Below are 27,151 nucleotides of genomic sequence, written 5' to 3'. Positions count from 1 at the left end.
AGTTGGATAGAGCTCTCTAGGATAGTGGAATCAAGGGTTATGGAGATAAGGCAGGAACAGGATACTGATTGAGGATGATCAGCCATGATCATAATGAATGGTGGTGCAGGCTCGAAGGGCAGAATGGCCTACTCCTGCGCCTATTGTCTATTGTCTATTCCCTGCCTGGCCGTATGTCTGTCTAAATGCCTTTTAAATATTGCTATCATATCTGTTTCTACCACCTCCCCTGGCAGCATGTTCCAGCAGCCAATACCCTCTGTGTAAAAACACTTCCCTCTCACATCTCTTTTAAGCAGTCCCCCTCTCACCTTAAACCTATGCCCCCTTGTATTTGACATCTCCATTCTCTCTCTACCCTATTCATGAGCCCCTCAGCCTCTGGTGCTCTGGTAAAAACAATCCAAGTTTGTCCAGTAATAGGTACAGTTAATAAACTCAAATCCAGGCAAAATCCTGATAAATTTCTTCGCTGCCTCTCCAAAGCCTCCACACCGTTTGCATAGTGTGGTAACCAAAACTGCACACATACCCCAAATGTGGTCTGACTAAAGTTTTGTACAGCTTCAACATGACTTGACAACTTTTATACTCAATTCCACGACCATGAAGGCAAGCATACCTTACACCTTCTTTACTACCTTATCCACTTGTCTCTCCTCATCTCTTTCATGGAGTTATGGACTTGCACTCCAACATCCCTCAATGCTCCTAAAGGTCCTGCCATTTACTGTATACAATCCTCATGCATTTGATCTTCCAAAATGCATCATCTCACACAAGTCCTGATTAACCTCATCTGCCCTCTTAGTGCCCAACTTTCCAACTGACCTATATTCTGCTTTTGACAACCTTCCTCATTATCCTCAATTCCGTCAATTTTCATGTCATCAGCAAACCTATGAGTCACGCCATCTACATTTTCATCCAAATCGTTTATATATATTACAAACAACAGAGGTCCCAGCACTGATCCCTGCGGAACACTACTGGTCACAGACCTCCAGTCAGAAAAATACCCCTCCATAAATACCCTCTGCTTTTATGACCAAGCCAATTTGGTATCCAACTTACCAACTCACCATGAATCTCATGTGACTTAATCTTCTCAACCAGTCTACCATGAGGGACCTTTTCAAATAATCAAACCGTCTGCCATATTTGACCCTCATGTTACTCCGCCAGGCAATTCTAATTATACTAAGAGAAGTATGATGTAATAATTCAACTACTCAAAACAATGCAAAGGACAAAGCCAGGATCATACTAGAGGAAAGGTTCAGCAATAACTAACTGAATCTTTTTCAATTGACCTAAACAAAAAATCAGAAAACCCCAGCCACAGATTATATTTTAAACAAGGATGAGAGGAGATTACACGAACAATGTGGGCATTTGAATTAGCAGCAGGAATAGGCCAGTTGGCCCACTGCACCTGTTCTGTAATTCAATAAGACCACAGCTTATCTAATTACTCCACATTCCTGCCTATCCCCAATAATTTGTCACTCCTTTGTTTATTATGATTCTATGCACCTCTGCCTTAATATCATGGACTGTTAACAGTGAACAAACATTGTGATGAACCTTTTCATGAACATCAGCAGCCATGCTACACGGTCTCCATTGTTATTCTATTGCTGATTCACATATGCTACTGACAACAGCTATAGGCTCTCATGAGTACATTGCCACTTAAAAGCATAGAATCCCTACAGTGTAGAAAGCCTCTTGAGTCTGCACTGACTTTCCAAAGAGTATCGCACCCACATCCGCCAGATCCCTATATTTCCCATGGCCAATCCACCCTAACCTGCACGTTGCTGGACTGCGGGAGGAAACTGGAGCACCCACACAGACACGGGGTGAATGTGCAGTCACTCAAGGCTGGAATTGAACCCAGGTTGCTTATATTGTGAGGCAGCAGTGCTAACCACTGAGCCACCATGCCACTCCAGCAGTGTATAGGTATAGAAGATAAATGTGCTCCACTCACCAACCAACACTTTTAATACTTTTGGCTAGTCCAAAGCATTAAAAATGCTGAGCGCTCACCATTGCAGGAAGATGTGACAATACCAGAATGAATTTTATCAACTGAGACAATAGGTATAGGGTTAATGAGAGGACAGGTTGGCATGAATCCTACTGCATGGACATAAATCTGAGTAAATTTCAGAGACTGGCATAATTCAGTGTTGGAGAGGTGCAGTACACTGTGTTCCACCTTATACAACATCACCATCAAAAACTAATGCACGTTGGTCTTTGCACAGCATGGCTAGATTCACATTTGGCTAGGGATCAAAGCACTATACAATTTTGTCAGCTAAAAAGCAGTGTAGCATGGCAACACAGATTAATGGAGCAGACCGTAAGACGAGTTTGCTGTCAGCACTCAATGCATTCTCTGGCCCCTGATCTAAAATTTAGGGCAGAATCTTCCAGTATGCAGTCTCAGGGGTAGATTTCCTGTTACAATTGCATGGTGTTCAGCTTGTTACATATGCATGAAGAGCGCAGAAAATCCTGTAGTGGGAAGGGTTGGAAATTAACAGCCATTGCTGTTACCCTCAGGAGTTGAAGAACCTGGCTCCATACCTGGAAATGCAAACATTACATCCCTGTTCAAACAAAGGTAGTGAGGATAAGCCCAGCAATTACAGACCAGTTTAACCTCAGTGGTAAGGCAGCTTCGAGGAACAATTATTCAGGATAGAATTAGTAGTCACATGGAAAATGGTGAGTTGATTGGGAACAGCCAGCACAGATTCCTGAAGGAAAAACTGTACTTTTAAATAATTTGGTTTATTTTAAAGAGTTAACTGAAATAATTAATTAGGATAATGCTGTTATATATATGGATTTTCAAAAGGTGCCACACAACAGACTTGTGAGGAAATTGTGGCTCATGAAAATAGCAATGTGGATACAACATTGGCCATGTGACAGAAAATAGAGGGCAATGGTTAAAGAATATTTTTCAGGTTGGAAGAAAGTGTGCAGTGGAAATCCCCAGGGGTTGACATTAGGACCCTGGCATTTCCTGATATATAATTAATCATCTCGATCTTAGCGTACAGGGAGCAGATGATACAAAACTTGGAAGCTTTTTTAACTATGAGGAGAACAGTATAGTATTCTGAAAGCTCATAAACAAGTTGGAGGAGTGGGCAGATAGATGGCAGAGGAAGATCAATATGGGGAAGTGTGAGTTTTTTTAGACTCATAAAGATATACAGCACGGAAACAGACACTTCGGTACAACTCATCCATGCCGACCATATATCCCGAGATGATGCATTTTGGGGAAGAACATCAGCAGAAAATATAAGAGATACAATTATTAAGCAGACTCAGGGGAAGACGGATCATGGTGAGTATGTGCATAGGTCTTTGAAGATGATGGGACAGGTGAAGAGAGCAGTTAATAAAGTTTACAGTATCCTCATCATTATTAATAGGAGCATAGTGTGCGAGAGTAAGGGGTTATACTGAATTTAAACAAGACATTAGTTAGACTTCACACACGGTGGCTAAGTGGTTAGCACTGCTGCCTCACAGTGCCAGGACCCGGGTTTGATTCCAGCTCTGGGTGACTGTCTGTGTGGAGTTTGTATGTTCTCTCTTTGTCTGGGTGGGTTTCCTCCGGGTGCTCCAGTTTCCTCTCACAGTCCAAAGATGTGCAGGTTAGGTGAATTGGCCATGCTAAATTGCCGGAAGTATTCAGGTTTATGTAGGTTAGGTGCATTAGTCAGCAGTAAATGTAGAGTAATAGGGTAGGGGAATGGGTTTCTGAAAGCTCATAAACAAGTTGGAGGAGTGGGCAGATAGATGGCAGAGGAAGATCAATATGGGGAAGTGTGAGTTTTTTTAGACTCATAAAGATATACAGCACGGAAACAGACACTTCGGTCCAACTCATCCATGCCGACCATATATCCCGAGATGATGCATTTTGGAGGGTCGGTGTGGACTTGAGCCAAAGGGCCTGTTTCCACACTGTAGGGCTTCCATGATTCAGGTGGAGTATTGTGTGCTGTTCCAGCTGCCACACTACATGAAGGAGAGAATAATGAAGAGATGAACAAAAATGGTTCCAGGGATAAGAAACTTAGCTTATGAAGCAAGATTGGAGATGCTGAGACTGTTCTCCTTGGAAAGGAGAGGCTGAGAGGAGTTGATCAATGTTTTCCAAATCTGAAGGGGTCTGGTTGGACTAACTGGGAAGAAGCTAAAAAGATGGAGTACAATAGGCCATTGATTTAAAGTGATTTACAGAAGTAACAAATACAATGTGAGACAAAACAGTCCGGCAGGATAGCTGGGAGTACAGCAATTCAAACTTGCAAATATTTCTTGCTATCACATAGTCTACTATTACACACAACCCATTGTTGGCTACTAGCAGTCTCTACTAACAGTTATCTACCCTTCTAGACAGATCATCACAGACTCCTTTGTCTGTCCAAATGTTCTCTCTCTTTGGGCTCTCTCCCCACCCATCATTTACTCCTTACCCTCTCCCTACTCTATCTTCTGCTTATAAACCAACATTTTCCCAGCTACCATCAGTTCTCAGGAAGGGTCATTAGACCTGAAACATTAACTCTGATTTCTCTCCACAGATGCTGCCAGACCTGCTGACATTTTCCAGCAAATTCTGCTTTTGTTTCTGGATCCTAACATGCGCAGTTCTTTCGGTTTTTTATTTTGCAAATATTTCTTCTCATTTGATGGGGAAAGAAGGTACACTGAAATTGTAACCTTTGGAAAGACAAACATCTGATTTTCAGACAGTACATAGTGAGAGAGATTTATTGTGTCTTCCATAGCATCATTAATCACATTTCTTAATCGCTTCCATTTAACTGTGCTTGTGGTATGGGCATGTTTTAAGCGGGTACTGTTTATGGGACAGTCATGTATTAAAGCAATATTGCAACATTAATAGATTCAATCAAACAATGAATGAGATTTGCACACTTCAGAGCAAGCACAGCACAGAGCACAATGTAAATAAATAACCTTATTGTAGTTATGTTCAATCTCACCTTTGCATAAACACCCATTCAGCCGTGGGACTGTCTCACTTTAACATTATCAACACATTCGGACACAAAAACTGGGACAATCTCAGGATTAATGCATTTATTTTTACACAAATAGTGGTTTGTGTCTGCACTTCCCTGTCTGGGAGTGTGGTGGAAGCAGGATCATTTGAGGCATTCAAGAGGACATTCAATGTTTACTTGAATAGAAACAATGTGCAAGGATATGGAGAAAAGGGAGGGAACTCACAATATGTCACAGTGCTCACTTGTGGAGCCAGTGCAGAACACAGTGGCCTGAATGGCCTCCTTCTGTGCCATAACAATTCTATGATTCTGTGAATTGAACGGCAGCTGGACACATATTCACTCACTGCAAGCCAGCAGCAACACTTGGGCCCTCTCTTAGATTCAATGTAGCCCCTGCAGCTAAGCATGTGGTGGAGGCTGGTACAATTGCAATATTTAAGAGGCATTTGGATGGGTATATGAATAGGAAGGGTTTGGAGGGATATGGGCCGGGTGCTGGCAGGTGGGACTAGATTGGGTTGGGATATTTGGTCGGCATGGATAGGTTGGACCGAAGGGTCTGTTTCCATGCTGTACATCTCTATGACTCTATGATTCTATTCCAGTCTTTCCACTCTTCCCTGATCAGCCTGCCTCTACTGACCACTCAGATTTCCATCAGGGTCCTTGACCCCTGCCCATTACGGTCCAGCCTCCATGCCCCATGCAATTTGGATGCACTGCTACCTGATCTTAATTAAGATAGGCCTGAATGCTGACCAAGGAGAACAAAGCAGTGGCAGTCCACTCCAAAGTCCAGCAACTCACTCCTGCATGTCTCTTATATATAGTCAAGAATCAGAAAGCATGCTTTTTTCACATGTGGAGAGTTTAATTCAGAAGAGGAAATAATTCGAGTGAACTGGGCTTTCAACGGGTGGGCACACCATGCAAACATATGGAAAAGAACTACACGATTTCTGTAGCTGGAAAGGATGCTTTCTTTTTGGGCAAATGACACTGGAGGCCATTGAAAAGCAATGTGTGATCCCCCTGACGTTTGTGGTCCTGCAGCTTTTTCAGTTATTAGGAGCCTAACTTATCATGAGGCATTAGATACAAACAGCTTTGAAGAGTTGATGGATTTAGTTAAAGAATATAACAATCCCAGGCCTCCTCTAATTCTGAGACACTATCAGTTTTACTGGGCAATTTGAGAACCAGGGGATTTTTGATGAGGTTAAGACAACTGACAGAGGCATGTGACTTTGGTTTAATCCTTAATGAGAAGCTGAGAGACCTTTTGGCATGTTGAATTAATGACGTAACCATGCAAAAAGGCTTACTAGCTGAAGCCCAAGTGGACTTCAAACGGGCACTACAACTGGCTTTATCATTGGAAAATGTAGCAAATGGAGTATATGAGCAGGGAGTTTCAATGGAAGTGGTCACCCTCACCAGTTTCACTGAGCTTGGGGAACACCACTTGTGTGAAAGTGATTGCATAGCCTCACTCAGGACATATCCTGAACAGAGGGACTTTAGGTCAGCTCACAGCAAAAACCCAAAACAAAGCCAAGCTTCGGCCAAACAGTTAAAATTTTCTTCAGGATCCAGGCCAGCAGGCCATTGTAGTTGTTGCCGGTGTGCAGACTCGAGACAGCAGATGAGTCCCACTAGACCTAAATGGAGTAAGAGAACTCATAGGCCGGTATCCAGAAGACTGTACATCCTGGAAAGTCCACCTACATCTGGTTTTGAACAGTTAAATTGTTTAACAACATCCAAATCAGAACCAATTGAAATAAACATCAGGTTAAATGGTCACCCAGTTCTAATGGAGATGGATACTGGTGCGGCTATATCAGTCATTGCACAAGCAGTCTTTAACAAAATTCACTTTTGACTCCAACCCTGAAGTTTGCACAAGGCCTTGGCTAGACTGTGAACCTGTACTGGGGAGCCTTTACAGATTAAGGGTACAACCTCTCTTCTGATCTCTTATGAGAAGTAGCTGGTTCAGTTACCACTGATTGTAGTAAGAGGCCCAGGCCTAAGCTTGATGGGGCACAATTGGTTGGAAAAGGTTCACCTTGATTGGCTCAACATTTTTGAATTAGAAAGTTGTTGTCTGTATGAAGTCCTAATTCAATACCTAATGGTTTTTCAGGGAGGCCTAGGGCCTATGCATGCCACTTTGCACTTTGACCAGGAACCAAAACTATGATTCTGCAAGGCCTGCCCAGTGCCTTTTATCTTACGGGGAAAAGTAGAGGCAGAAGTCAGAAGGCTGGAAGCAAAGGAATCATTAAACCATTGAATCATTAATCGGGTGGGTTTAAACTAGCTCAGCAGTGGTACTGGAACCTGTGGTGTTGTTCAAGTGCACAGGAGGATGAAAGTAGGGAGGACATGGACAGGATTTCACAGTCACAGGAGTGTGCTTGCAGACAGCAAGCTGGTTTGAAGTGTGTCTACTTCAACGCCAGGAGTATCCGGAATAAGGTAGGTGAGCTTGCAGCATGGATAGGTACCTGGGACTTCGATGTTGTGGCCATTTTGGAGACATGGATAGAGCAGATATCAGGAATGTATGTTGCAGATTCCAGGGTTTAGATCTTTCATTAAGAACAGGGAAGGTGGTAAAAGAGGGGGAGGTGTGGCTTTGTTAGTCAAGGGACAGTATAACGGTGGCTGAAAGAACTTTTGATGAAGACTCGTCTACTGAGGTGGTATGGGCTGAAGTCAGAAACAGGAGAGGAGAGGTCACACTTCTGGTGGTTTTTTTATAGGCCTCTGCAAAGTTCCAGGGAGGTGGAGGAGAGGATTGGAAAAATGATTCTGGGTAGCAGTGAAAGGAACAGGGTGGTCATTATGGGGGACTTTAACTTCCCCAACATTGGCCGGAAATGCTACAGCTCTAGTACTTTGGACGGATCATTTTTTGTCCAATGTGTGCAGGAGGGTTTCCTGACACAGTATGTCGAAGGGCCGACAAGAGGGGAGGCCACACTGGAACTGGTACTTGGTAATGAACCAGGTCAGGTGTTTGATTTAGTGGTAGGTGAGCACTTTGGAGAGAGTGACCATAGTTCGGTTACGTTTAGTTTAGCGATGGAAAGGGATAGGTACATGCCACAGGGCAAGAGTTATAGATGGGGGAAAGGCAATTATAATGAGATCAGGCAAAACTTAGGATGCATTGAATGGGGTAGCAAAATATAGGGGATGGGGACAATCGAAATGTGGAGCTGGTTTAAGGAACAGATATTGAGTGTCCTTGGTAGGTATGTCCCTGTCAGGCAGGAAGGAAGTGATAAGGTAAGGGAACCATGGTTTACTAAAGAAATTGTATCTCTTGTTAAGCGGAAGAGGGAGGCTTATGTGACGTTGAGACGAGATGGTTCAGATGAGGCGATGGAGAGTTACAGATTAGCTAGGAAGGATTTAAAGAGAGAGTTAAGAAGAGCAAGGAGGGGACATGACCAGTTTTTAGCAAATAGAATAAAGGAGAACCCTAAAGCTTTCTATAGGTATGTGAGGGATAAAAGGATGACCAGGGTAAGAACAGGACCAGTGAAAACAGAAGTTGGAAGTTGTGTGTGGACCAAATGGAAATCGGAGAGGTACTAAATGAATATTTCTCATCAGTTTTAACTCAGGAAAAGGAAAATATTGTAAAGGAGAAGACTGAGATACTAGCTATTAGACTATAAAGGATAGAGGTTAGTCAGGAGGCGGGTTATCAATTCTAGAAGGTGTGAAAGTAGATAAGTCTGGGCCAGATGGGATTTATCCAAGGATTCTCTGGGAAGCTAGGGAGGGGATGGCGGGGTCTTTGGCCTTGATCTTTGAGTTGTCACTGTCTACAGGTTTAGTCACAAAGGACTGGAGGATTGCAAATGTTGTGCCCTCGTTCAAGAAGGGCAGTCGAGATAACCCAGGTATTAACAGACCAGTGAGCCTTACGTCTGTTGTAGGAAAAGTTTTGGAAAGGATTATAAGAGAATATGACTTATAAGCATGTAGCAAGCAACAATTTGATTGGAGATAGTCAACATGGTTTCGTCAAGGACAGGTCATGTCTCACAATTCTCATTAAGCTTTTTTGAGAAAGTGACCAAGCATGTCGATGAGGGTAGGGCAGTTGACGTGGTGGACATGGACTTCAGTTAAGCCTTTGATAAGGTTTCACATGGTAGACTTTTGGAGAAAATGCAGAGGCATGGGATTGAGGGTAATTTAGCAATTTGGATTAGAAACTGGCTTTCTGTAAGAAGGCAGCGAGTGGTGGTTGATGGAAAATATTCAGTCTGGAGTCCGGTTAATAGTGGTGTGCCACAACGATCTGTTTTGGGACCACTGTTGTTTGTCATTGTTATAAATGACTTGGACACAGGCATAGGTGGATGGGTTAGTAAGTTTGCAAATGACACTAAAGTCGGTGGAGTGGTGGACAGATGGAAGAATGATGCAGGTTGCAGGAGGCTTGGATAAACTGCAGAATTGGGCTGAGAGGTGGCAAATGGAGTTCAATGCAATTAAATGTGAGGTGATTCACCTTGGGAAGAATAACAGGAAGGCAGAATACTGGGTCAATGGATAGATTCTTGGTAGTGTGGATGTGCAGAGGGATCTTGGTGTCCATGTACATAGATCCCTGAAAGTTGCTACTCAGGTTGATAGTGCTGTTAAGAAGGCATACGGTGTGTTAGATTTTATTGGTAGAGGAATTGAGTTCCGGAGCCATGATGTCATGCTGCAACTGTACAAAACGCCAGTGCGGCCTCACTTGGAATATTGTGTACAGTTCTGGTCGCTCCATTACAGGAAGGATGTGGAAGCATTAGAAAAGGTGCAGAGGAGATTTACCACGATATTGCCTGGTGAAGGGAAGGTCTGATGAGGAAAGGCTGAGGGACTTGGGTCTGTTCTCATTGGAGAGAAGAAAGCTAAGAGGGGATTGAATAGAGGTGTACAAGATGATCAGAGGATTAGGTAGGGTAGACAATGAAAGTCTTTTTCTTAGGATGATGGCATCGGCTTACACGAGGGGGCATAGCTGCAAATTGAGGGTGATAGATTTAAGACAGTTGTCAGAGGCAGGTTCTTTACTCAGAGGGTGGTAAGGGCGTGGAATGTCCTGCCTACCAATGTAGTTAACTCAGCCACATTGGGGGCATTTAAACAGTTCTTGGATAAGCATATGATGACGATGGGGGATGGGCTTAGATTAGTTCACAGGTCGGTGCAACATCAAGGGCTGAAGGTTCTGTGCTGCATTGTTCTATGTTCTATGCTCTGTGTTTCTGGAATGGTCATAATGATTGTGAAGACAGACAGGTTGGTTCACCTTTCCAGGAATTTTAAACAAATGACAAACCACTTTTTAGAGCTGATAAATATCCAATCCCTCGCATGGAGGATTTGTACACAGCTAGTGGAGGGGTGCTGTCCTTCATGAAGCTGGACATGGGCCATACGTACTTGTAATCACAGTTAGGTGTGGATTCCCAGAAGTACAATTAATACCCATAAGGGTTTGTACCAATATACGAGACTGCCATTTGGGGTACCATCAGCCTGTGCAATTTTTAGTGGATGATGAAGAACATTATCAGAGTCTACCCCAGGTTACCATTTATCTAGATGATATACTAATAACAGGGAAGATCAATAAAGAGCACTGAGAGAACGTAGATATAGTCCTTAGATGTTTCTCCCAGGCAGGTGTATGCCTTAGAAGGGAAAAATGTATGTTCCAGGCACCCCAAGTGACCTACTTGGGCAACAGAAGGTCCTGATGAAGGGCTTTTGCCCAAAATGTCTGACCTGCTGTGCTTTTCCAGCACCACTCTAATCTAAACTCTGGTTTCCAGCATCTGCAGTCCTCACTTTTGCCTAGATTGGGATACACTCATTGCAAGATAAAGTGGGGGCAATCAAAGGTTTCCCAGGACCCATGTCTGTACCGCAGCTCAGGTCTTTCCTTGGGTTCATATATAACCTGGCCTCCATCCTGGCACCTATGCATCAACTCCTAAAAAAGGGTTAGCCTTGGAAATGGTTGTGTAGCCAGACCAAAGCTTTCAGGGAAATGAAGAAACAGCTATTATCCTCTACGGTGTTGGCACACTTTGACCGCAGCGAGATCTGGTATTGATATATGATGCCTCCCCATATGGCATCAGGTTAGTATTAGCTCATGGGTGGCCCAATGGAGCGGCATGCCTAATAGTTTATACATCCAGGACTTTGGCAAATGCAGTGCCTAAATCCATCCAGATGGAGAAGGTTTGGCGGTTACATTTGGAGTTAGGAAGGTCCATCAATACCTTGTAAATTTGTAATAATAACCAGGTAGGTCTACTTAAGAGGACAAGGCAATGCTATCCATAGCTTCGCAGCTGACAATATCAGACTTTAGACACAGAAAAATCCGGTCCTGGCAAAACAAAAACAGCTGGTGGGGGGAACCAAAGGGCCGTCAAAACCAGAATTGAAATCTTTTTGGACCCAGAGAGACCAGATCACGATAGAGGACGGCATATTATTATGGGGAGCAAGGGTGATAGTCCCGAGCAATGTTTGCTGCCAGACACTGGCTAAACTCTACCAGGGTCATCCAGAGGTTTCCAAAATGAAGATGCTGACAAGAAGTTATATCTGGTGGCCAGGATTGGATGCAGACATAGCCACATTGGTGAGGTAGTGTCCAGAGTGCCAACAAGGACAAAAAGTACTGCAAGCAGCTCCCCGCATTCATGGTAATGGCCAGATAGAGCCTACACTCGGTTACATGTTGGCTATGCGGTCCTTTCGTGGGCTCAATGTTTTTAGTTATTGTGGACACCCTCTCCGAAGCTTCCATAACCTTCCTGTAACATGGATTTCACAGGCAATAAAATCCACCTGGTTCCAGAACTGAACGCAATAATCTAAGTGTGGCCTAACCAAAGTCTTATCAAGCTGCAACATGACATCCTGATGCTTGTACTCAATTCCCTGACCAATAAAGGCAAGCATGCCATTTGCCTCGCTACCTGAATGGCCAATTTCAGGGAGCTATGGACTTGAACGCCAAGATCCCTCTGTATATTAATGCTGTTCAGAGTCCTGCCATTAACTGTATACTTTTTCTTAACATATGATCTCCCAAAGTGCAGCACCTCACACTTACCCAGATTAAACTCCATCTGCCGTTTCTCTGCCCATATCTACAACTGATCTATATCACGCTGTATCCTTTGACAACCTTCTACAGTATCTACAATTCAACCAATCTTTGTGTCATCTGCAAACCTACTAACCCAACCATCTATGTTTCCATCCAAGTCATTTATATATATCACAAACAGCAGAGGTCCCAGGGCAGATCCTGTGGAACACCACTAGTCATGGACCTCCAGTCTAAAAAACACCCTTCCACCACTACCCTCTGCCTTCTAATGGCAAGTCAATTCTGAATCCAAGGAGCCAAGTCACCATGCATCCCATGCATCTTAATCTTCTGGATGAACCTACCACGAGGGACCTTGTCGAAAGCCTTACTAAAATCCATGTAGACAATATCCACTGCTCTACCCTCATTGAGGACCTTCATTACCTCCTCAAAAAATTCAATCAAATTAGTAAGACATGACCTGCCCCGCACAGAATCATGCTGACTGTCCCTAATTAGGCCATTCTTTTCTAAAGGCATGTACATCCTATCCCTAAGAATTCTCTCCAATAGCTTCCTAACCACCGACATGAGACTGACTGGTCTATAGTTTCCTAGATTATTCCTATTCCCCTTCTTAAACTGAGGAATAACATTGGCTACTCGCCAGTCCTTCTCCTGATCTTGGTCAAGGCCCAGCAATGTCCTCTGTTGCCTCTCTCAATAACCTGGGGTAGATCTCATTGGGCCCTGGGGACTTATCCACCTTAATGTTCTTCAAGAGATTCATTGTTTGTAATTAACTGTTATTTTGCCTGTGAAATTTAATTTATATTCATTCTAAGTGTTAGATAGTACTCAGTGCTTGCAATGTTTGAGTCTCATAGTAAACATTTTTTAATTTAAAACCATGGAATTTTAAGACTTAATTCTTTCAATAAATAAGTGAGATTTTGTTTTTTTTTTTCAAAAAATGCTACTGGTCCCCACTTTATCATAAGACGGTAAAGTATTTCATTATCTAGTTTTGTGGCACACAATGAATAGGCCAATGACCACCTTTCTGGATTAGTGGTGCTGGAAAAGCACAGCAGTTCAGGCAGCATCCGAGGAGCAGGGAAATCGACGTTTCGGGCAAAAGTCCTTCATCAGGAATACAATGACCACCTTTCCCAATATTCCTGCCTCCTAGGCCATTGCCAAAGAACCCACAAAATTCCAGCTTGAAATGCTGTCTTTCATTGTTGCTGAGTAAAACTTCTGAAACTCTCTTCCTAAAAGCTGCCTCTGTTTATATACTGGCTGCAGTGGTTCAAGAAGGTAGCTCATCAGCACCTTCTCAAGTGTAGTTAAGGGTGGGCAATAAACATTCGCCTTACCAGTGATGCCCATATCCCTTAAGCAATTGTTTTTTTAAAAATTGCACATATTAATGCATTTATTAAAATTATTAGAAATGAGTCTCACTGACTCATTTTGTTGGCCATTTTGAGATAATATTAGAAATGGGATGAGCTGATAAACACTAAAAGCTAAGCCAAATGCACTCCACATGCCCTTTGAGTATTAAAGGAAATCAATCAAAGCAGCCGTCTCAGATACACTTCAGAGCAAAAGGAGTTCCTTGAGTTTATAAAGTGAACACCAAGAACCATCCTCCCTAATTAGTAAGGTGGCCAATAACTTAGATCAATATGAAACCACCTCGTTCCTTTTCCACCAGAAAGATATAGCAAATTTAAAATAAATGTTATGCTTTTAAATTATCTCCTCTCTGTTATTGATATGAGGAAATATTGCCATAGAATTGGCAGACAGCTAATGCTATTCTTCTATTCAAAATGGGAGACAAGACAAATCCAGGGGAATTATAGATCAGTTATCTGAATACTGGAGTTAGGAAAATTCTTAGAATCTTTATTCAAAGGTAATACAGACAAACGTTAGAAACAGAGAGAAAAATGAAGAGTAGTCCACACAGATTTCCAAAAGGACAGTCATATTCATCAAATGTGTGAATGAATTATTTAAGGATAGCAATGTGAATTTAATCTACAAAGACTTGCAAAATGCCTCTAATAAAGGACCACAGGATAGATTTAGGTTAGTGAAATAACAGCACAGAGGCCGGTATACCATCACCAAGTCACCCTGTAGTATTTTTCTCATTTTTCCTCAGCACCCATGTCATGTGAATCCTCTGTCTATATTTTTTCTTTTTTCCCCTTTCTCCCCCACACTACCGCCTAACTGCAGGATCCCTTATTTATATCTGTCAGCCAGGACTTCCTTGATTGGCCCAGGCTAACAACACAATCAAGGATCTCATAGGCAATAAGTTCCACTTGGTTCCAGACAGAGTATGTGAGAAGAAGGGGATTTCTAGCAGATCGGAGAGCAAAATGGCTATAAAATACGGTTGGAGTTTTAAACTTAACTATTCAGATTAGTAGAAGGTCAGAAGTGGAGTGTCATAGAGATCAGTTCTGGGATTGGTACTGTTCACCAGTTACATAAATTGGTTGGTCTTGGTGATCAGAAGAACAACAACAAATTTTGTGACAAGGCAAAAATTGGAAGGTACATCAAATAGGAAAGAAGACAATGACAAGATAGAAGAATTTAACAAATTTGCAGAATGGACATGCAAGTGGTGCATTGTAGAAGGCAAAATAAAAAGACCACTCACACGCTGTTACAACACTGGCATCTACCCAACAATGTGGCAAATTGCCCAAGCATGTCCTGTACATAAAAAGCCGGGCAAATCCAACCTGGCCAATTACTGTCCAAACAGTCTACTCTTGATTATCAGTAAAGTGATGGAAGGTGTCAATAACAGTGCTATCAAGCAACACCTGTTCAGCAATAACTTGCTCAGTGACACCCAATTTGGGTTCCGTCTGTACCACTCAGCTCCTGACCTCCTTACAGTCTTAATTCAAACATGGACAAAAGAGCTGAATTCCAGAGGGGAGGTAAGAGTGACAGCCCTTGACATCAAGGCTGCATTTGGCCCACAATGGCATCAAGGAGTCCAGCAAAACTGGACTTAATGGCTTTCAAGGGGCACATTCTCCATTGATTGATGCCATACATAGGACATAGGAAGATGGTCGTGGTTGTTAGAGGTCAGTCACCTCAGCTCCATGACATCTCTGCAGGAGTTCCTCAGGATAGTGTCTGAGGTTCAGAGTCCCTGGGCCCTCCTCCAAAATATCCATTCAGTGGAAACAAGGCCCTGAATATTCATGCACATACTGTGGAAGATCAGAATCATCACCATGGATATTACAGAAACCTGACCAAGCGTCCCCCCAGATGTAGCTACCCCTCTAGATATACTTTTAACCACTTATCCCTCCCAAATTATTAGTAATGTGATTCTTGTCATTATATCAACCCTTCTCCTCTTTCTTTTCTATCATTTTGATGGCTTTTTAGTTAAACAGGGCTATTTATAAGACATAGTATTGGACGATTTAGTTATATAATCAGAGTTTAGGGCTATAATTTAATGAAGTCCCATACTTTGTCATTTCGTGGCATTAAGTACATTGTGAACATTTTCTTTTGCTTGGTATATGGGTGCTTAGGGTCACCAATTGTTTTACAAATATTTGCACAAATATTCAGTATGCTCAGTGAAACCTCTGAAAAATAGAATTACCCAATTGAGATCCCTTCTGATATGCCTGATCTCAGGAGTTTAATGAAGCAGCCTAGGTGTGAAACTGATCACTGAAGGATGTACTACTGGGTCAATCTACTTTATGCTTTTTTGTCAGTAGCTGGCACATTCATTTTATTGGACTGTATTTGAGAGTTAAGTTCACTGTCATTGAATAATTAGTAGTCCTTTTTAATCATTTAATTATTTCATATTTTAGTATATCTCAATATGAATTTAACACAGCACACTTTGAGTTCTTTGAATTTGAATCCTTTGAAACAATGAGGTGGAGAAGGAGACATTATTTATGGCGTTGACTCAGAGTTCAGATCCTCCCTTGAGAGTTAGGAAGGTAAATTACATTTGTGCAGGGATAAAATATTTTCCTTCTCATCTGATAAGATTCCATCCAACTGTACTTTGAGCAGAACACAATTCAGGCTTGCCCTGTCATCTCTTTTTAAACTCATGGTATATTATTTCTCTATTTGCCAATATGAAATGTTCACATATTTTGTTGGTTGGTTTTAAATTGGATTGAACATAATAATGAGAGTAATTAACAGGTAATGTCTCATCACATTATATTGTTTCTACAGTATGAATGGCAAGTAATAACGTTACGTACAGTAACATAAATTTAACGGTGATTCATTGCATCCCAGTTGAATTTTGCATCTCTATTTCTTTGTCACATAGAGATGGAAGTAAAAAACATTGAAGGCTCTGCCATTGTGTAGAGAAATATCAAACAATTAATTGCTCACATTAAAGAGAAAATTATCAATTTATCTGTTTTTTTTCATGATGATTGAAATGAATGTTGATTAGCAAACTAAAAGGCTCCCTGATTCCCTTTAAACATTGTAACAGATTTGTTGAATACTCACCTAGGATTCAGCGCCACTGATGTTTCAACTTGCCCTTAGTACTATACTTAAGCACCTGCTAAACTATACACTCAATTCCTGGATCTCCCAAACTTCTATGGCATATTCAAAAGCAAGAGTAGTGCTTCCAATGGGAGTACAATATATCTAAATCCAACCCCCACCAATGATATAGGAACAGCTTTGTACATTGTTAGAAACAGTAAAACCTATTTCTTACTTTTGAGAAAGTGATTAATTTTCTGGATAAATGGATTTTCAGAAGACACTTGATGAAGTTCCCGTTGTTAGAGAGTCATAGTCATAGAGATGTACAGTATGGAAATAGACCCATCAGTCTAAATTGTCCGTGCTGACCAGATATCCTGAATTAATATAGTGCCATTTGCCAGCATTTAGCCCATATCCCTCTAAACCTTTCCCATTCGTTTCCTCATCCACATTCCTTTTAAATGTTATGATTTGGAGATGCCGGTGTGTTGGACTGGGGTGTACAAAGTTAAAAATCACACAACACCAGGTTATAGTCCAACAGGTTTAATTGGAAGCACACAACCTTCGGAGCGACGCTCCTTCATCAGAATCACCTGACAAAGGAGCGTCGCTCCGAAAGCTAGTGCTTCCAATTAAACCTGTTGGACTATAACCTGGTGTTGTGTGATTTTTAACTTTTACATGTTGTAATTGTACCAGTCTTGATCACTTCCTCTGGCAGTTGGTTATCCATTAGGTCCCTTTTAAATCTTTTCCCTCTCACCCTGAACCTATGCTCTCTAGTTCTGGACTCACCCCAAGGGAAAGACCTTGTCTATTTACCTTATCCATGTCCCTTATGATTTTATAAACACCTATAAGGTCACCCCTCAGCCTCCGACACTCCACATAAAGCAGTCCCAGCCTATTCAGCCTCTCCCTATAGCTCAAATCCTCCAACCCTGGAAACATCCCTGCAAATCTTTTCTGAACTCCTTCAAGTTTAACAACATCTTTCTACAGCAGGGAGATCAGAATTGCATGCAGTGTCCCAAAAGTGGCCTAACCAATGTCCTGTACAACTCAAACATGACCTTTGTCCCTTTAAGAGATCAACATGCAACTGCTTCTGGTCTGATATTACATGATGCCAGGCTTTGTAGCACTGGAGGTAGAGCCTGTGTCTGCAGATTACTCAGTGTTATGTATTAGGTTAGCTGTAAAGAAACTTACTGGAGGTCTTCAAGCAAACATAATCCAAGTTTGCGTTACATTTAGAGAACAAAAGAGAATTATTATACCCACGAGAGAATCTCATAGAGTCATCGAGTCATAGAGATGTACAGCACGGAAGCAGACCCTTCGGTCCAACTCGTCCATGCCGACCAGATATCCCAACCCAATCTAGTCCCACTTGACAGCTAACGGCCCATATCCCTCCAAATTCAAATTACAGTGGTACTGGAAAAGCACAGCAGTTCAGGCAGCATCCGAGGAGCAGGAAAATCAATGTTTCGGGCAAAAGCCCTTCATCAGGAATAGAGGCAGAGAGCCCGAAGGGTGGAGAGATAAATGAGAGGCGAAGAGGTGAAGGAGGCCCAGGATCTCCATGTCCTCGGCTGAGTGGGAGGGGAAGTTGAAATGTTGGGCCACTGGGCGGTGTGGTTGATTGGTGCAGGTGTCCCAGAGATGTTCTCTAAAGCGCTCTGCTAGGAGGCGTCCAGTCTCCCCAATGTAGAGGAGACTGCATCAGGAGCAACGGATGCAATAAATGATATTGTGGATGTGCAGGTAAAACTTTGATGGATGTGGAAGGCTCCTTTGGGGCCTTGGATGGAGGTGAGGGAGGAGGTGTGGGCACAGGTTTTGCAATTCCTGCAGTGGCAAGGGAAGGTGCCTGGATGGGAGGGTGGGTTGTAGGGGGGCGTGGACCTGACCAGGTAGTCACGGAGGGAATGGTCTTTGCGGAAAGCGGAAAGGGGTGGGGAGGAAAATATTTCCCTAGTAGTGGCGTCAGTTTGGAGGTAGTGGAAATGTCATCAGATGATTTGGTTTATGCGAAGGTTGGTAGGTCCTGGGCCTCCTTCACCGCCGCTCCCTCACCACCCGATGCCTGGAGGAAGAACGCCTCATCTTCCGCCTCGGAACAATTCAACCCCAGGGCATCAATGTGGACTTCACCAGTTTCCTCATTTCCCCTTCCCCCACCTCACCCCCGTTCCAAACTTCCTGCTCAGCACTGTCCCCATGACTTGTCCTAACTGCCTATCTTCCTTTCCACATATCCACTCCCCCCCCTCCTCTCTGACATATCACCTTCATTCCCACCCTCATTCACCCATTGTACTCTTTGCTACCTTCCCCCACCCTCCACCCAGACCTATCACCTTCATCCCCACCCCCACTCACCTATTGTACTCTATGCTACTTTCTCCCCACCCCCACCCTCCTCTCATTTATCTCTCCACCCTGCAGGCACTCTGCCTCTATTTCTGATGAAGGGCTTTTGCCCGAAACATCGATTTTCCTGCTCCTCGGATGCTGCCTGAACTACTGTGCTTTTCCAGCACCACTCTAATCTAGAATCTGGTTTTCCAGCATCTGCAGTCCTTGTTTTTACCATATCCCTCCAAACCCTTCCTATTCATACACCCATCCAGATGCCTTTTAAATGTTGCAATTGTCCCAGCCTCCACCACTTCCTCTGGCAGCTCACTCCATACACGTACTACCCTCTAAGTGAAAAAGTTGCCTCTTAGGTCTCTTTTATATCTTTCCCCTCTCACCCTAAACCTATGCCCTCTAGTTCTGGACTCCCCCACCCCAGGGAAAAGACTTTGTCTATTTATCCTATCTATGCCCCTCATAATTTTGTAAACCTCTATAAGGTCACCCCTCAGCCTCCGCGCTCCAGGGAAAACAGCCCCAGCCAATTCAGCCTCTCCCTATAGCTCAAATCCTCCAACCCTGGCAACATCCTTGTAAATCGTTTCTGAACCCTTTCAAGTTTCATAACATCTTTCCAATAGGAAGGAGACCAGAATTGCATGCAATATTCCAACAGTGGCCTAACCAATACCCTGTATAGCTGCAACATGACCTCCCAACTCCTGTACTCAATACTCTGACCAATGAAGGATAACATACCAAATGCCTTCTTTACAATCCTATCTACCTGTGACTCCACTTTCAAGACCCTGCACTCCAAGTCTCTTTGTTCAGCAATACTCCAAAGATCTTACCAATTAGTGTATAAGCCCTGCTAAGATTTGCTTTCCCAAAATACAGCACCTCGCATTTATCTAAATTAAACTCCATCTACCACTTCTCAGCCCTTTGGCCCATCTGGTCAAGATCCTGTTGTAATCTGAGGTAACCCTCTTCGCTGTCCACTACACCTCCAATTTTGGTGTCATCTGTAAACTTACTAACAGTACCTCTTATGCTCCCATCCAAATCATTTATATAAATGACAAAAAGTAGTGGACCCAGCACCAATCCTTGTGGCACTCCGCTGGTCACAGGCCTCCAGTCTGAAAAGCAACCCTCCACCACCACCCTCTGTCTTCTATCTTTGAGCCAGTTCTGTATCCAAATGACAAGTTCTCCTTGTATTCCATGAGATCTAACCTTGCTAACCAGTCTCCTATGGGGAACCTTGTCAAATGCCTTACTGAAGGCCATATAGATCACATCTATTGCTCTGCCCTCATCAATCCTCTTTGTTACTTCTTCAAAAAAATCAATCAAGTTTGTGAGACATGATTTCTCACGCATAAAGCCATGTTGACTATTCCTAATCAGTCCTTGCCTTTCCAAATACATGTACATCGTGTCCCTCAGGATTCCCTCCAACAACTTGCCCACCACTGACGTCAGGCTCACTGGTCTATAGTTCCCTGGGTTGTCTGTACCACCTTTCTTAAACAGTGGCACCACATTTGCCAACCTCCTGTCTTCCAGCACCCTCACCTGTGACTATCGATGATACAAATATCTCAGTAAAAGGCCCAGCAATCACTTCTCTAGCTTCCCACAGAGTCTTATGCTATACCTGATCAGGTCCTGGGGATTTATCCACCTATATGCGTTTCAAGATATCCAGCACTTCCTCCTCTGTAGTGTGGACAGTTTTCAAGATGTCACCATCTACTTCCCTACATTCTATATCTTCAACATCCTTTTCCACAGTAAATACGGACACAAAATACTCATTTAGTATCTTCTCCATTTTCTGCAGCTCCACACAAAGTCTGCCTTGCTGATCTTTGAGGTACCCTATTCTCTCCCTCGTTACCCTTTTGTCCTTAATGGATTTGTAAAAACTCTTTGGATTCTCCTTAACTCTATTTGCCAAAGCTATCTCATGTCCCCTTTTTATCTAAAGAAGATATAGAAGAATGTGAGGTATTAGAGACAATGCAAATAAAAGGGTTTATGTGAATAATTCCAGAAATTAGGAAGTTTAATTCGGTAGGTAGATTGAGGAAGCTGTAGCTGTTCTCCTTGAAGAAAACAGAAAGCTTGGTAGAGGTATTCAAAATCATGAAAGATCTGGCCAATGTAGGAAATACTGTACCCACTGTTCGAAAAATTGAGAGCCAAGGACTTTACTTAAAATGCTCGGTGAAAGAAGCAACACTGTCATGAAAAAAGGCATTTTAATGTAGCGAGTGGTTACGATCTGGAATGCACTGACTGACAGTGTGGTGAAGGCAGGGTAAGTTGTGGCTTTCAAAAATGAATTGGGTCATTATCCAAAAAGGAAGAATTTGTAAGGCTACAGGAAAAAGACTGAGGAGTGGCACTAGTGGGTAAGATAGACTGAGTCACCCCCTTCTGTGCTGTAACCATTCTGTGACTCCATGAGGGCAATAGCAAAATCTGGTTTGCAATTGATTTGATCGTACAAATTAGAAGAGAAAAGGTGGCGAGAAAAGTGGGAGAGGTTCTCTATTCCTGATGAAGGGCTTTTGCCCAAAACATCGATTCTCCTGCTCCTCAGATGCTGCCTGACCTGCTGTGCTTTTCCAGCACCACTCTGATCTAAACTCTGGTTTCCAGCATCTGCAGTCCTCACTTTTGCCTACTTGACTGTAACTCTTTTCTGCTCCCAGACTTCAGGTTAAAATCGCACCTTTGTCTATATTGTTGTCATCCTTCACCCTCTCCTTAATTTACCACGGTAGCAACCTTACCTTAAAAAAATTACACTCTTAACTAACCTCAAAGACTTAAGCATACTGTTGAACGTCAATACCAATTTGAACAATGGAGGTAATTGTAATTCGAGGCACCAACGGGATAGTCATAGCACATTTTGCCTACCCAATATTATAACTGTGATCCCTCCTGAAACTAACTGGCTGTTAGAGAGTGAGGAATCAGCCTGCATTGGTGAAAGGGGCAGTACATTTTGAAGTGTAGTCGATGCAGGGAAAGGCCAGTTTGACAACAGCAATTTCTCACATACAGCAATATGAGATAGATGATGAGGTAATTTATTCTACTAATGTTGGCTGAGGGATAAACTGGACTGGACTCTGGAAAATGTCCCACATTATCCTTTAACTAGCATATCATAAGATTAGATTGCAATTGCAAAACTGCTCTCGTACATCAGTCTGGTGTTCCGAGCAGGAGGAGTGTCCACATTGCTTGATCAGGCAGCACTGCATGCTTGACTCAAGGGGAAAGCTGACAATCTATCTTTCTAAGTCTGCAATGTAAGAGTTGACATTGCCCAAATGAACCGACCCAACATCAGTCAATTCGGCTGTTGCTGACTACACTGCAGATTCTCAAACTCGATGCTAAAGTCTGGCTTCATTGTTTAGCAAAAGAGATTAATATGGGGCGGCATGGTGGCTCACTGGTTAGCACTGCTGCCTCACAGCACCAGGGTCCCTGGTTCGATCCAGCCTCGGGCAACAGTCTGTGTGGAATTTACACATTCTCCCCGTGTCTGCGTGGGTTTCCTTCAGGTGCTCCAATTTCCTCCCGCAGTCCAAAAATGTGCAGGTCAGGTGAATTGGCCATGCTAAATTGCCCACAGTGTTACGTGCATTAGTCAGAGGGAAATGGGTTTGGGTGGGTTACTCTTTGGAGGGACGGTGTGGACTAGTTGGGCCAAAGGGCCTGTTTCCACACTGTAGGTAATCTAATCTAATATTTAGCAGAAGTTACTCAATAATAAGAAAATTGTAAGAATTTGAATTTGTTTTGCAATTTAGCTCATTACTTTGTCTCATTTAGTCTGTAAACCCCACCTTTCTGGGTGACCTTTCAATACAATGAATATGTAGTCTGATGACTCAAACTCCCTGTAATAAGATTAAGGCCTGCCTGATATAGTTTAACCTCAATGACATAAAGTATTTATCCTGATCACTGCATATGACGTGGATTTAGTTTGTTCATTACAAACTAAAAGAGTTTAGTGCATTGATTGTAAAGTAAGGGACAGAACAGTCTTTACCTTGTGAGTCTTCTCAGCACAAGTTTTACTGAAATCTGAAGTAAACACTTCACAGCATCAAAACTGGCATTTCAAATGTGCGCTGTGGTAATACAATGAGCTCCTGACCCCTGTCATAAATATTCAATCTATTCCTTTCAAAGCTATGTGGATTAGCATTATGAGCTGTTGTGAGTGCTTCACAAGATGGTCTGTATTATTTACATTAATCTTACCATGGACATAGTTCTGTTATATTCTGTTGGGCTGCAGTGTTCATCAACATCTCCTGACCTAATGGTTATCAAAAAGAAGCACTCAGCTTTGAAAAGAAATATTGTTATAATTTAATAATTCAGTCATTGATTTTTTTTCTGTTTCCTCTGCCAGATTCTCTTGGGTTTTCAGAAAGCAGCAGCACAGAGCAAAGCAGATGATAATCCTCTTCAATTCAACACCACAGAATTTGAATATCATGTGTTTGCCTTGTAGGAAAGCGACAGATAATGTTTTGACCCATTGGTAATGCAAAAACTCCCCTGAGGACAACAAACCAAACATAGGCAGCAAATATTGCAGTTGAATTGGAGCCTGTCATCAGAACCACGTTAGCATTGCTGGGACAATTGATTCTTTCAGAACTTTGGTCAATGGATTTTTGTTGGGTGAGGGTATCAAGCATTTGGATTAAAGGTGGATAAATAGAATTGAGGTACAGACTTAACTGAATCGTGGAACAGATATAAGAGGCTGAATCTCCTGCTTCTGTTCCACAATAATTTACAAGGCATTCGCAATTGTCAAATGACGTAACAACCAAATAATTAATTAATGAGGAAAGTATTTGGAACAGCAAATGATGCTCAAAAACCAAAATACATAAATAAGTACTACAAGCACCAGACCATTTCCCTTCCTGACAATTTCACAAATTTCTTCCCTGATTCTGCACTCTTGAACATTCCACTTAACGTTGTTCAGTCAAAGTGAGCCGAGACCACTTTTCCCTTGGCAAGAATCTTCTCTGTCAGCTTCCAGTATTTGACAGGCAGTAAGATCTGACAATCTGCAGGATGCAAATGAGTCTCCCTTAAAATGTGATGGAGCCAGTTTTAATTTCCTTCTCCACACTGTACTGTGCCATCGTTGGATGTAAAACAAAAACTAATGATATTCCACTGTCTTAATCATTTTGCAACAGACCTGAAACTGACACCGTCAGATTCACAAACACAGAAATTGCTGGAAAAACTCAGTGGCTCTGGCAGATATGTGGAGAGAAATCAGAGTTGACGTTTGTCACCCAACTTTATTTCTGATTTCCAGCATCCGTAGTCCTTTCAGTTTCTATTTACAGTGAGACTAACCCCTCTTTTATCGCAAGGCAGAGTTCAAAGGCTGTTTTTAAATCATTTTTAAAAAGCGGTTCAATTGTTGTACATGTAAACCGAGAAGCTTTTAATCTGAATCTAGAAGCTGCAAGTAGAAAAAAGGCTATATTGACCACGAAGGTCAGACAGACGTGAGTAATTACTGTGCTGAGTAACTTTTTGACACGTTTTGATTTGCTGGAGAATGAAATCGCCTCACCTTCTGGATGTAGGGGCTGACTGTCCATAGGCTCCCTCCCGGTAGGTGCAGCACAGGAGCTGGGTATCCGACACCTCTCCGAGTAATCTCCAAGCCTGAGACTCTGGTGACTGGTTACCAGGGACCTTCGATATTGCCAGGTCAGCAGCAATGCATGTCGACAGATTCTCACACACTCCCTAACCACAGGCGTCCGTGCTTACCACGCCACTAGCTTCCAGGCAGTACAATGTTTGCAAAATATACCCAGAGACAAAACCCTGGAGGAGGGCTGTCCCAGGGCTGTGAGGCGACGCACGAAAGAAAGGGACTGGAAAAGACGAGGAACAGCAGGCTGCGTGTTCTGAGTGAGAAGGGCTGAGAGGAGTACTTTGCAAACAAAAGCTTTTCCACTAGAGCGACAGAAAAGTGAAGGAATGATTCAATTATGGGAATCTTTTGCTCCATTATAGATAGTGCTGTCTAATAACGCAGAAGTGGTACTGTCATCAACGTGACCTGAAGCTGCTAAATGGCTCTCATGGTTTTATTTCATTTGCAGTGCTTTCACAGAGTCATGTCTGAGCTGGAGAGCTGAATGCAAACAGGATTGCATTCCCCCAAGAATGACAGATTAAAAACTCTTTTGCAGGGTCCCTTGAAGGTTTTTTATATCTAAGGTAACGCAAACCAAGCACAACTTTTATTTTACAGAATTAGGGACGTTTGATTAAAAAGTGGAACGGCGTCCTTGTGAAGTTTGACCATGTTTTTAAACAAAAGCAATTTCTGCCCTAACTCGGGGGTCACTGTTTGTCACGTGAGGGCGTCTCCAGGGCCCTCAGTCGGTGCAAGACCCAGGTTCAGGCTGCATTCAGCCTGCCCTGCACAATGGAGGCGACCTCCTGCAATTCCTCGATGTTCAATCATTGACATCAGCACCCACAGCTCTCCCTTGAATGGACATTACGAATCCTCCCCCGCCCAACACATCTCGATTCACCCTCCCCTCACTCCAAGACTGCGCAGAGCACGTGGAGGGTATCTATCCTCACTGGATTGTGGGATGCCTCTTGAGCCATCCAAGAGTTTGAAGCAGCTCCTGCAATCCCCATGGTCGAATGGGGCACCTTCTCGCATGGATCAGATTGCAGCGTTCCCCGGATTTCTCACAAATTGAATCAGCATCGGGAACAAAGCAACACAGGGTTGAATGGAAAGGTGGACTCAAAATCCACCTTTAAGCCTGGTTCTAGTGCCCACAGTTGCTGGCAATGACTGAACTGTCAATTCCGGTCAGGCCCCTGTGTGCAGGGCATTCGTAGGCACGACACACAGACTTTCTAGAAATGTACTGGAAACCCATTTCTACTTCTATCGTTTGTTGGCTGCTTACTGGATGTCTTTAGGTTGACATGCATGTCATTGACCATTGGTCTCTTGGCAGTCCTGTAAGTGGGTACCATTGGGTTCAGCAGCCTTGTGGATTCAGACTGCCTGACCTGCCAGTTACAGGTCAGTTCACTGACTGTTTTCTTACAGATCCCTCTTTGTTATAGAGTCATAGAGATGTACAGCATGGAAACAGATCCTTTGGTCCAACTCGTCCATGCTGACCAGATATCCCAACCCATCATAGTTGCACCTGCCAGATCTGGAAGGGGGCTGGGCTGTGAATGCTAAGGAACTGTGATGACTTTCAGTTCAACAATTAAAAGAAAAATCATTGAATGACATGGAATAGAAGGAAGCCATTTGATCCAAAGTCTCTGTGCTGACCCTCGGAGAGATCTTTCCAACCAATCCCACTCCTCTGCTTTTTCTCCAGAATCTCTAAACTTTTACCTGTCATATATCATCTAACATTTTATTGAAAGTTTTTATTGATTCTGCTCCAACTACCTACTCAAGCAATGCCTTTTTCATGATTTCTCTGGTCCTTTTGTTAATTAACCTTAAATCTGCTTCCTTGGGTTACCAGATATTCCACCAAGAGAAACAGCTTCTCCTCATTTACCTTATCAAATGTCTTCATTTTGAATACAAATCAAATCTTATCCTAAACTTGGTTCTGAGGAGAATAGTCCGTTTTCTCTGGTCTCTCCACATCAATGAGATCTTTCATCCCAGGTTCTATTCTTGTGAATCTCCTCTGCCCACCCCCCGCCCCCTTAAAACATTGATATCCTTCAAACAGTATCATGTCTGAAATTGGCATTAGCTGGGACCGAATCACTATTCTCTGATGTTTTGTATAACTTTTGTGCTTTTGTTTAACATGCTTCTTAGAGGTTCCAGAGATCCTGTTAGCCATTTTAACACAAATAATTCTGCATGTAAAACTCCATGTCATCTGTTTCCTTCACC

General features: G+C 42.8%; 1 protein-coding gene across 2 annotated transcripts in view; it reads right to left on the bottom strand.

The window, feature by feature from the left end:
* Nucleotides 1-27,151, bottom strand: part of frmpd1a (FERM and PDZ domain containing 1a) — a 100,071-nt gene that overhangs the window by 71,357 nt on the left and 1,563 nt on the right. The window contains exon 1 of one of the 2 annotated variants that reach the window (XM_087994766.1): nt 24,806-26,875. The exons of the other annotated variant lie outside the window; for it this stretch is intronic. The gene's annotated coding sequence lies outside the window, so the exon portion shown is untranslated. Of the gene's footprint in view, nt 1-24,805; nt 26,876-27,151 lie in introns of those variants that run through there. 2 annotated transcript variants of the gene reach the window in all.

This window comes from Chiloscyllium plagiosum, unplaced genomic scaffold (genome assembly GCF_037043375.1).
Source record: "Chiloscyllium plagiosum isolate Xiang-an unplaced genomic scaffold, Cpla_swu_hap1 HiC_scaffold_2, whole genome shotgun sequence".
Classification (NCBI taxonomy): Eukaryota; Metazoa; Chordata; class Chondrichthyes; order Orectolobiformes; family Hemiscylliidae; genus Chiloscyllium; species Chiloscyllium plagiosum.
The sequence above is the reverse complement of the archived record's forward strand: the minus strand, read 5'-3'. Positions and strand labels throughout refer to the sequence as shown.